At 41.3% G+C, this 12,002-nt stretch overlaps 1 non-coding gene across 1 annotated transcript; it reads left to right on the top strand.

Annotated features, from left to right (window-relative positions):
* The first annotated feature begins 11,473 nt into the window (after nt 1–11,473).
* LOC145416364 (5S ribosomal RNA) lies at nt 11,474–11,592 on the top strand. The gene has a single exon (XR_013900255.1). It is a non-coding gene; the product is annotated as a 5S ribosomal RNA (ribosomal RNA).
* The last annotated feature ends 410 nt before the right edge of the window (nt 11,593–12,002 follow it).

Here is a 12,002-nt window from a genome sequence, read left to right as displayed (position 1 = left end):
GACCTCTGATACCAACTTCCATGACACCACTTCCCCTTACATAGCCTCGACCACATGTGACACTACCACCTTTGACACCACCTCCACTGACACCACCACCATCTCTGACCACTTCCCCGACACCGCTATCACCTCTGACACCACATCTCCTGACTCCACCATCATCTCTGATACAATATCCCCTGATACCAGCAACATCTCTGGCACCAGCTGTACTACCAACTCTGACACCACCACCCATGACACCACCACCAACTCTGACACTACTACCAACTCTGACACTACTGCCAACTCTGACACCATTACTAACTCTCCACCAAGGAGCAGCATCCTGCTGCGTTGCACCTGATACCTCCGTTTTGGAATGTTATCCAGCTCTTATTAAATGATCGCCTTTTGTCTGCACAGACAACCCCTCCTACCCACCCTCCCTCCCTACACACTCACTAAAAACAACCGTACCTGATACGCCGTCAGCAGGTCCGTTCACCAGGAATGAGCCCAGTATTAATATTTCCTATTACTGTAATTTGAAATAAAATATTAACTTCTTTTCTTGTCCTGTTAACACATACAGGTAGCCTACAATGTCTACATTATGTTATATGCCGGAGGGCCGTGGATTTCCTCTGATAAACCCAGAACTGTACCATTTACTACAACTGTATGAAATCCCTCACGGTGAAATGGTCACCCATCACAGAACGGTAACACACTTTTTTTTATTGTATCTGTTCCCACCGGACCATTCTATCTTATGAAGGAGCTCATGTTGGAGGCGGTAGGAGGTTGGAAAATCTCTATTAATCTCTTTATTATAATTATGTCTCGCTTATGCAGTTCCTGGAGTCGATAATATTCAGCCAAGTGGCGACCAGTAGCACTGAGAGGGTTAACGTTAGACAAATACTATCTTGCAGAATACGTTATACTTCATAGTAAATAGTCACATGAATATTCGCCTTCGTGATTTTTAAGAAATAATTTTGAAAACTCAGTTTTTAGTTTCCTAAGTGTATCTCATCACCACAAGTATTTGTCACATCTTTCTATCTGACTGTCGTTGTTTTTAAATTAACAATTCACAATAACTTGTAGAAAAATGTAGTGCCTTAACCTGAGATGTGACTAGTATATCGTTTAGTCAATATTCTCATAAGATCTGTGTGTGTGTGTGTGTGTGTGTGTGTGTGTGTGTGTGTGTGTGTGTGTGTGTGTGTGTGTGAAGCACTAATTGCCTTCACTTATTATTCAATTTGTTTCGATCTTCGCCCACTTCTCATAATTTTCTAGTGAAATGATTAAGTTCACTTAAAAATACAACACAAAACACAGGATTGCCGCAAGCACAAATCCACATATGGGCTGCATTTATTGCGCTAGGAGACGTCATATGCTTAGAAAAGGGGGGCAACTTCAGCCTGCTGTCTGCTGGGTTAACATTCAGATGAAGCTGGGGTTACATCTACTACTTCTATCCTTTAGAAGAATTTACTGAAGTGCGTTTTAATGCAGATCTTGCTCTTGCCTCCTGGTGTGATACATGAAAATAGAGGCAAGAAGCATCCCTCCCTCGTGAAAACTTATGAGTGAAATTAAACAATTACGTCCAACAATAGTCTGGATGTTTTAACACTACAACTTGGTCCAGAGTTTTGAGATTTATTTTAAGAAAATGGGAGAGAGAGAAATAGATTTGGTTAACTCCTGTCATGTAAGCTTGACAGGCACATTAAGTAAAAAAATTACCATAAATTATTTGCATATTTATTATTCAAATAATTCTTATTATTATGGTGGGGGCGCTCACCATCCATTCACTCAATGTAGTGCTGCTTTGGGTGTCTGCCCTTTCCTCTCTTCCTTCCTTCCTCTTCTGTCTTGCTGTCCTTCATTCTTTCCTCTTCCTTCTGCTTACGGGTAACTTTACAATCCCTCTTCTATCTTTCCTTCAGTATTTTCTCTTTCTTCTGCCTATGGGTGATTGTACACTGAGTGACAAGCCAAATGGTTTCCTGTATACCAGGAATGCATTTACTACGCTTGGAGGTAACCATACAACCATATTATGGCGCCTGGTGGTTTAGTGGGTAATTAAGGCCCTTCGGTCGGATTGAGCCTGTGTAGGTTTATATCCAAAAGATGGTTGGGGTTTATTGCTAATGTAATGCCACTCAGGGATAAGTGAGGCTGGTCACTCTCATCTTAAATGTCAGGACCAACTTGCCTAGCCCCGGGCTCCTACGTTCCTCATGGGGAAGCAAAAGACTGGATAATCGACGGATGGATGGGGGTAGGGGGGTTTTCAAGAATACTCCCCCAGTATCCCTGCTTGTCGTACAAGGCAACTAAAAGGGTTGGCGGAAGGTTAGTGCCCCTCCCGGAAAACAACACTAAAAGACGAACAAGAAGCCTTGGACAAGGACTGAACAAAAATGACGACCAAGGACAGGACAAAGGACATGGTAATCGGAACATGGAATGTAAGAGGTGCGAATGATGAGGTGAATGAGAGAGAGAGATTGTACAGATGCTTGAGGTTGCGAAAGTTGATGTATGTGGAGTAATTGAAACTAAATGAAGAGGTGAGAGGGTGAGAGAATGGGAGTATGGATGGGGTATATGTGCAGAAGTAGGTGAGAATGAGAGGGCAAAAGAAGGAGTGTGTATAGTTGTGAGTAAAAGATGGAAGAACATAAGAGAGTATGGATCAGTTGGGTCAAGGATTGTGTGGTTAAGATTGAAAGTTGGAATACGAATGTGGGCGATTTTGTGTGTGTATGCGCCAACGCAAGATCGTGCAAGCAGAGTGAGAGAAGAGTTCTGGACAAATGTGGAAGTGTGCATGGAAAAGCTTGGAAGGAATGAGAGAGTGTTTTTGATTGGTGATATGAATGGTAAAGTAGGGAATGTAAAGGTGGATGCAATAGTTCGTGAGTGGGATGTGCCTGCTGAGATAGATGAGAATGGCAGTGCGTTAGTGGACATTTGTGCTGGGAAGGGGTTAGTCATAGCCATTACCCTCTTCAGGCATAAAATGATCCACAGATATACATGGCTAGTGATGAGAAGGGTGGGTGGCGAACTGAATGAAAGGATGGCAATGATTGATTATGTGTGTGTGGATGAAAGGATGCAAAGATGTGTAATGGATGCAAGAGCTTATAGAGGCTGGGGGAGTGGACTTTCTGACCACTACTTGGTGGTGGCCAGAATCAAGATCCAAAAAAGATGGAGAAATAGAAGAAGGGAAGGACTGGAAGAAGGAATATTTGCAAGGAGAGTGGAACGGTTACAAGAGGATGAGAAAAAGGCAGATTATAAGAAAGAAGTGGAGGAACGATTGGGCAAATATGAATTGGAGCAGATGGGGAATGTGGAGGGTGTGTGCAGGATATTCACAGAAGAAATATGCGCAGCATGTGATGTGGTGAAGAGAAGACGGAGGGGGGGTGCAAGGAACAGCGTGGTGGAATGAAGTGGTGAGACAGGCTGTGGCACAAAAGAAGAAAGCATACAATGAATGGATGAGAAATAGGGGTGTGGAAGAAGTTGAGAGATGGAAGAGAGTTATAGGCAGAAAGAAAGAGGTGAAAAGATTAGTAAGAGAGAGTAAAAAGAGAGTGGATGAGGAATTTGGAAGGAATTTGAGTGTAAAATGGAGGGACTGTAAGAAAATGTTCTGGAAAGAGGTGAAGAGAGTAAGACAGGGTGGAAGTGAAGTTAGCAGGGAGTGAAAGATAAAAATGGTAGATTACTAGTGGAGAAGGGAGAAAAAGTGAACAGATGGAGAGAACAATTTAAGGAATTGTTGAACATAGAGGATGGAAGTGATGCGAGTATAAGTGGCTGGGGAATGGCTGGGAGAAGGAGGGAGGTGAGAAGACAGGAAGAAATCAGTAGGATAGAAGTTGTGGAAGCAATGAAAAAAGTAAAATTGCAGAAAGACCCAGGAATTGATGGAGTGTGTGGTGAAATGTTGAAGCATGGGGGAGAGATAGTAGTAGAATGGATGTGGAAGATGTGCAGATTGGCCTGGGAGGAAGGTAGAGTTCCGGAGGATTGGAAGTCAGGTATAATTATTCCCTTGTACAAAGGAAAAGGGGAAAAAGAAGTGTGTGGTAATCATAGTGGCATTTGTCTTCTTAGCATAATAGGAAAAGTGTATGGTAGGATACTTATTGACAGAATTAGGGATATAACAGAGGAATTAGTTGGAGAAGAACAGGGAGGCTTTATGAAGGGAAGAGGCTGTGTAGATCAGATATTCATTCTTAGATCTTTAGTCGAAAAGTTTCTAGAGAAGGGAAAGAAGTTGTTTACAGCTTTCATGGATTTGGAGAAAGCATATGACAGGAAGGATAGACCAGGATTGTGGAAAGTATTAAGAATATATGGAGTAGATGGGAAGATGCTGAATGCTGTGAAGAGTATGTATGACGGTGCTAAGGCTGCAGTGCGTGTGGATGGTGAACTGAGTGAATTTTTCTCTTTGAAGGTTGGGTTGAAACAGGGATGTGTCATGTCTCCATGGTTGTTCAGTCTGTACATGGATGGGGTAATAAAAGAGGTACAAGGTAGGGTAGTGGATGTTGGAGTGGCCCTGGTGAGAGAGGGTAATGTTTGGAAACTCCCTGTACTGTTGCTTGCAGATGATACTGTGTTGTTGAGTGAAGACGAAGGGGAGCTGCAAGGCTTGGTGGATGAGTTTGAGAGAGTGTTTAAGAAATGGAATCTAAAGGTGAATGTAGGGAAGAGTAAAGTGATGGTCTTTGAGAGAGGTGAAGTCAGTGAATGTACAGCGAGGTTGGATGGTGAGGAATTGGAAAATGTGAGTACGTTTAAGTACTTGGGTAGTGTGATGAGTAAGGATGGAGGGTTGGAGGGTGAAGTGCTTGAAATGGTATGGCAGGGAAGAAAGGTTGCTGGTTCCTTGAAAACAGTGATAAGAAACAGGGAAGTGAGCATGGAAGTGAAAATGTTACTACATGACAGTATTGTGATACCAACTCTAACGTATGGAAGTGAAGCTTGGACGCCGTTGGATGGGCAGAAGTCAAGAGTGAGAGCAGTGGAAATGAGTTATTTAAGAGGAGCCTGTGGAGTCACATGGAGAGACAGGCTGACGAATGAGGATATAAAGGAGCGTTGTGGTGTGCATGTGGATGTGATAGGAAGCGTTATGAGGAACACACTGAGGTGGTTTGGCCATGTGGAGAGGATGGAGGGTGAAAGACTGACGAAGAGAGTGTATGTGAGTGAAGTGGAGGGGGGGAGAGGGAGGGGGAGGCCGAGAATGAGATGGATGGATGGGGTGGAGAGGTATATGAGAGAGGGGTGTGTGAGTTGGGAGCAGGACAGTGAAATGGTGGGGGACAGGGTGACTTGGAGGTGATTTGTTTGTGGCCACCCCAATGGGAATGAGGCGTCTGGCAATAGATAGATAGATTATTATCCATCCATCCATCCATCATCTAATCCTACTTTGCCCCATGAGGAGCGTAGGAGCCCGGGGCTAGGAAAGTTGGTCCTGGCATTTAAGATGAGTGACCAGCCTCACTCATCCCTGAGAGGCATTACGTGAGCAATAAACCCAAACCATGCCTTGGATATAAACCTTCACCGGCTCAATCCGATTGGAGCACCTTTATTACCCACTAAACCACCAGGAGCCAAAATTTGATTATATGGTTACCTCCCAGCATAGTAAATGGTTTCCTGGTGTACAGGAAACCATTTGGCTTGTCACTCAGTGTAGAGTCACCCACAGGCAGAAGGAAAAGGAAAGAATGAAGGAAAGAAAGACACAAGAGGGGATGTAAAGTCACCCGCAGACAGAAGAAAGAGGAAAGAATGAAGGAAAGAAAGACAGAAGAGGATGGATGGAAAGAAGGATGGAGGAGAGGAAAGGGCAGAAATCCAAGAGCAGCACTACATCAAGTGAGTGGATGGTGAGCGCCCCCACCTACCACAAAGATTTATTATTATTATTATTATTATTATTATTATTATTATTATTATCAATCCTGCGAAGCAGGATGGTATCATTGGCGGCAATCGTCCTTTACCGTTGTACTAAACTCAGGCTATGTGTGTGTGTGTGTGTGTGTGTGTGTGTGTGTGTGTGTGTGTGTGTGTGTGTGTGTGTGTGTGTGTGTGTGTGTGTGTATGTGTTTTAAATCCCCTTGGGTTCACTGATAGATTTTGTTGAAGTTTTCCAGAGAAGTTCGGCTGGTTACTAGTAGGGTTTTCCACTATATACAGTTTTGCAACCATGACTTTGTGTGTGGGGGGGGGGGGAAGCCCAGCTCGACAAATTAAAATTTCTCAGAAATAGTGATAGTTGGTATGATATTGCTTTGATGTCCTGCTACATGTTGTACGATGGTCTCTCATCCATAATGTGGTGTATGGGCAAAGTGACCTCCGTAATGATTCTTGGCCTATCAACTCCACCCCCTCCTCCCAAAAATAAAGACGATCAGAAATAAACGTAAATGAGCATATGGATTTCAAAGATATTGACATACATATCGCAGGACTGGGTATGCAGTCTCGATGTTTCCTTTGAATGCCCAGAAAGAAACTGTATATTTGCTTTATTACTGTTGTTGTTGTTATTATTATTACTATTACTACTACTACTACTATTATTATTATTATTATTATTATTATTATTATTATTGCTTCACTCACATAAATGTGAGGACTAACTTGCCTAACCCCGGTGTCCTCCGCTCCTCATGAGGCAACATAGGATTGGATGATGGATAGATGGATGGATTATTGTTGTAGTTTAACTATTACTCCTATTATCATCATCATCGTCATCGTCATCATCATCATCATCATCATCATCATTATTATTATTATTATTATTATTCCAAACAATTTAATTTTTCTTTTACTAATAATTTTGTTTACAAAACAAACATGTCGGGAGGTTGCATGAGAGTGAGTACCTGTGTATCCTGATACGCGTTTTTCTTCTATCATGGAATATACAGTAGATGTGAGCTAGATAATGCTGTGAGGCTGACAGTGATGAAAAAGGACACAAAAGTGGAATGTAATTCACACAAGAATATCAGCAGTATTCTTTCCCCTCATTTCTGCACAAAATCTAACGGATGATGTATGAGGCAAAGTCACGGGGCACTACAGCCGTAGCTCCTCTGGTGGTGTTGTAAAGAAATATGTGAGGGAAAAGCACCTAAGGTGACCAGCATTGTATACAGGCCGGAAATGGCGGTATTGTTGGAGCTGATGGAGAGAGGGGAAGGGGATGACGAGGGTAAAGGCAGACGGATGGGAGAATGGCAAAAAAAAAAAAAAAAAAGGGCGAAGAGAGGGGAAGAGAAGAGGGTTGATAGAAGGGAAGGGCCGGGGTATGGTATTGATGTGAAAGGAGAACGGTTAAACTGTCTCAAAATATTTATACAAAGAGAATATGTTGGAGGAATTGGAAAGGAGGGGGAGGCTAATGGAAAAACAAAGGCAAAGAGAAAAACAAGCAGGGTGGAATTTGAAAGCGAGGAAAACAGAGGAGCAAGATAAGTATATGCGGAGGATATGCTATAGAGAATGTCAGGAATTCTGAATAACAGAAGATAAAACGGAAACAGGATAACTGCCACATATACAGGGCAAAAGGATCAGCGAAAGTGTGGGAAGGAGTGGTGCAAACTATACATTAAGAGCAATGGTTAAGGACAGAAGCAACAGTTGCAAACATAACCATGACATTTCTCAATGTTCCCTTCAGATTTGTAGATATAATATTGCAACTGCTTGTGTTTGTAACTCATGAAAAAGATTACAGAACAGACGAGAAAGAAGGCACGTTCTAACCGAGGTCGCCCCGTACCGTAACCCCTTTATATTCTAAAAAGAACACATGCCTGTACTGGGAACCTGATATTTGGTGGTTACCCGTCCGTCTTTAGGTGGTTCTCCGCGCTTCTTCTCATGACTTGATTGTCGGGGGCTGATAATCTTTTTGTAGATCCAAAAAAATCGATACGGCGTCTCGAGATACCAGACATATGCATACTTAACAGTTTTCAAGCCACTTCAGAAATAATGGCGTGAGGCGATAGTAACCTCGGTCGATAAGAAGAACTGGAACAATACCAAAACGAAATAGAGGAAATAGAATCCCCTTGGAATAAGTACTAACATACATATCATGGAAATCTGGGAATTATTTTATTGAAGATGCAGAACTGCACATTTCATTATTTCATTGATGATCAGGTTTTGTTAAAAGTCTGGTCGTGCCTGATCACATCCATTTCAAGTTCTGGATAATTTTCTGATCAGTTCATTGATTATTATGGTGGAAAGGGTAATTTCGTTCTTAAAAAGAAAAAGAAGTCAAGGTGAACCTACTCTGACAATAATTTTGACGTTCATCTTATGAAGTGAATAGTCCCCTAAAAGACACTGGAAAAAATGGCAATGAAAACTGAAAATCCTTTTGTTGGGCTGTGACGGAAAGCAACTATATTCTCACAGTCCAGGAGACAAATGTGAAGTGGCTGATTTTTTTTTTTTAATAGTGTTGAAGTTAACTGAGATGAGTCAGTTGTAATGTGTGTGTGTGTGTGTGTGTGTGTGTGTGTGTGTGTGTGTGTGTGTGTGTGTGTGTGTGTGTGTGTGTGTGTGTGAGAGAGAGAGAGAGAGAGAGAGAGAGAGAGAGAGAGAGAGAGAGAGAGAGAGAGAGAGAGAGAGAGAGAGAGGACATAGTTGGGCACATAATGGCCATCATGTACTTCTACCTTTTACTAATCAAATGTGATCAATCAATCATTCAACCAATCAATCACTTCCTGTAGCACCCCACGGGATGCACTGGGCCTCGATGAACTCTCTCCACCAATATTTGTCTCTTGCCATCCTCTTCAGGTCCCACCAACACTCCTCTCCCGCTTCTCTTTTCATTGTCCTTAGCCAGGTTTCCCTCGGCCTACATCTTCCATTTCTTCCTCTAGCAGTCCACTCTGGCACATCCTGTATTAAACTACCAGTCCACTCTGGCACATCCTGTATTAAACTACCTTCTTTTCTATATATGTGCCCCAGCCATTTCCAGCGAGACAGTCACATATTCATCAACTGCATGGTTCCACTTTCTTAATATCCCTTACTCTTTCATTTGTAACTCTGTCTTGCCACTTTACCCCAAGAATCCTTCTCAGAATTTTATTCCCAAATCCTAATATTTTCTGATCATTTGCAATTGTACTGTACCATGACTCATGCCCATACTTTAAAATTGGTCTAACCATGGACTTGTAAATTTTCACTTTAGTATGTACCGAAAGCATATTATTATTCCAAACAGATTTCAACATTCCAACAGCTCGCCAAGCCTGCCTAATCCTCTCCTCAGTTTCATTGTTTAATGATCCATTAGATGATATGATCGTTCCCAGATAATTAAAATTTTCTACATGCTTCATCACATTATTTCCAGTTACACAATTGATTTGGTTCTCCACATTCATATTAACAATTTCAGTCTTTCCACAATTTATTAACAATCCAACTTTTTCTCCTTCCTCCACCAGACAATAAAGCACCCTCTGCATCTTGTAAATACTTCTGCAAATTAGTACAGTATTATCAGCACAGTCCAAATCCATCAGCCTCTAATTTTCTTTCCAGTTAATTCCTGCACCTGTTCTCCTTACATCCTTTCTCATAACATAATCCATAACCAAAACAAACAGCAAAGGCGAAAGAACTCCTCCTTGAATCACGCCTGACCTAACTTCAAATGGATCGCTCAAAGAACTACCCACCGTTACCTTACAAAATAACTTCATGCATGCTTCTAATAATATTTACAAACTTTTCTGGTATACCATAGAATCTCATAATTTTCAACATAGCTCCACGTGAAACACTATCAAACGCCTTTTCAAAATCAACAAAACACATACCAAGTGGCATTTTCATCTCATTGCCTTACAATAAAAATTTGATCATTACAACCTCGACCCTTTCTAAATCCCGCTTGTTGTTCTCTTAAAATTATCAATTACTGGCTCTGGTCTGCGCAATGGTAAATAATCCATTTGCCCCATTATTTTAAACCACCTCAGGAAATGACAGCTGGTATTAAATTGGTTAAAAGTAATTCAACTATCCTCTTTAGCATGATGACAACTAATATCTTCTAAAATTTTGTTACTGACTAAATGTTCTACTGAGCTTTGGGGAAAACGTTGGCAGCCATTAAGTGAAGGGGTAGAAGAAGAGTCACTGATAGTGCGGAGGCCGTGGCAAGGTAAGGACAGACAGCACGATCCTACTAAATGCATTGTTAATGGCAGAGTGATCAATGAGGTCGTCTGGTGTCTGATATGACGCCAGTTCGATCCCAGGCTGTGGTAGAGAACAGTTTGATGAACTGGATTTCGTTAACCCGTCACGTCCCGAGGTTTTCCACACCTCTGACATCCCCCAGTCCCGAGCTATTTTGGAAAAAAAAAATTTTGGCTAAAACTTCCGCTTTTGTTGAGAAACAAAGGAAAATCACAAGAAAGGGCTTACTGTGGTCCATAAGTGGTCGGAACAGGTGAGGTCCTCCGCGCCAGGTATCGTATTCTATCATTGACGTGTGAGGCGCTCACGTTTTCTATGGTAGGAAATATTGGGAGAAACAACAAACAACACCTCAACTTTTATTGAAATTGAACTAATAAACAATAAGAGTACCAATAAAATGAATTTCAAACACATATAAATGAAAAATAAGCATTGTACCTTCGTGCGAGCAGAGCGAGTTTGGTCCGAGTGGTAACATGCTATGTGCTAAGTTTCTTGTATCAGTCAACATATCATTTTTTCTACTTGTATACTTCTGTTTCATTGACATTTTACCTATTTTTACTATTTGTAAATGTTTTCAGATGTGTTCATTCATTAAGATGACATGCAGCATAGGCATAGCGCACATCTGCTTACTAAGCACACTCGATATGACTCGTATTTCAACATACTCAATTGTTTTATCACTTTCCTATTATTTTTTTCCTTTACATAGAACCTTTCCTCCACCACTGTAAATGTTTTCAATTATTTACATTCATTACGAGGGCATTTAGTGAAATGCTAGCACATATTCACGTAGCAAGCACAATCTCAAACACTCGTGTTTCATCTTCTACTATATTTTTTCACTCCAATTATACTTTCCCACTTAAATTACACACGTTTACACCCCTATACTGCACTATACATAGTTACTGGCATTAATTATTCAAGTGAGCATCAGAATATCGCATAAAAATACCCTCGCAATGAATGTTTTGACCAACATAATACTCAAACACTTACATACAAATTCTTCACATATATTACACACTTTCCCACTTCTTGACTTCTATTTTCATAATTACGGGCCTTATTCATTCCACTGAGTGTCAGGATATCGCATCTCTATACAGATGCTAGGAATATTTTGACTAACGGCCATACCACGTTGAGTACACCGCTTCCCATTCGATCAGCGAAGTTAAGCAACATTGGGTCTGGTTAGTACTTGGATGGGTGACCATCTGGGAACACCAGATGCTGTTGGCATAACATTCTCCCTACGTATCAAGTGGGGTTGGTTGAGGATTAGTGCCCCTCCCTGTAAAACAATTAACTCTAAGCCCTTGGCCACCCCGTTTGGGATACATGGCGTCTGGCAATGAATGAATGAGAATATATTTCAGGACTTACAATAATTTGAACTTATATTATACCCGTTTGCATTTCCAATATTAATATTTACATATTTACGGGCCTTATTTATTGCACTGAGCGACAGAATATCGCACCAAAAAACCCTCGCTAGGTATGTTTCCACTTACATCATATTTATACACTTACAAACTATTTTTACACTTATGTTATACCCGTATGCACTTTATACTAATATTTTCAGATCAACAGGACTGGTAATTTCACTGAGCGTCTGTTTGTCGCATTTACTTCATAGTTTCAGC

Source organism: Coenobita brevimanus, chromosome 105 (assembly GCF_032717465.1).
Source record: "Coenobita brevimanus isolate Jiangsu-jjx chromosome 105, ASM3271746v2, whole genome shotgun sequence".
In the NCBI taxonomy this organism is placed as follows: domain Eukaryota; kingdom Metazoa; phylum Arthropoda; class Malacostraca; order Decapoda; family Coenobitidae; genus Coenobita; species Coenobita brevimanus.
The sequence above is the reverse complement of the archived record's forward strand: the minus strand, read 5'-3'. Positions and strand labels throughout refer to the sequence as shown.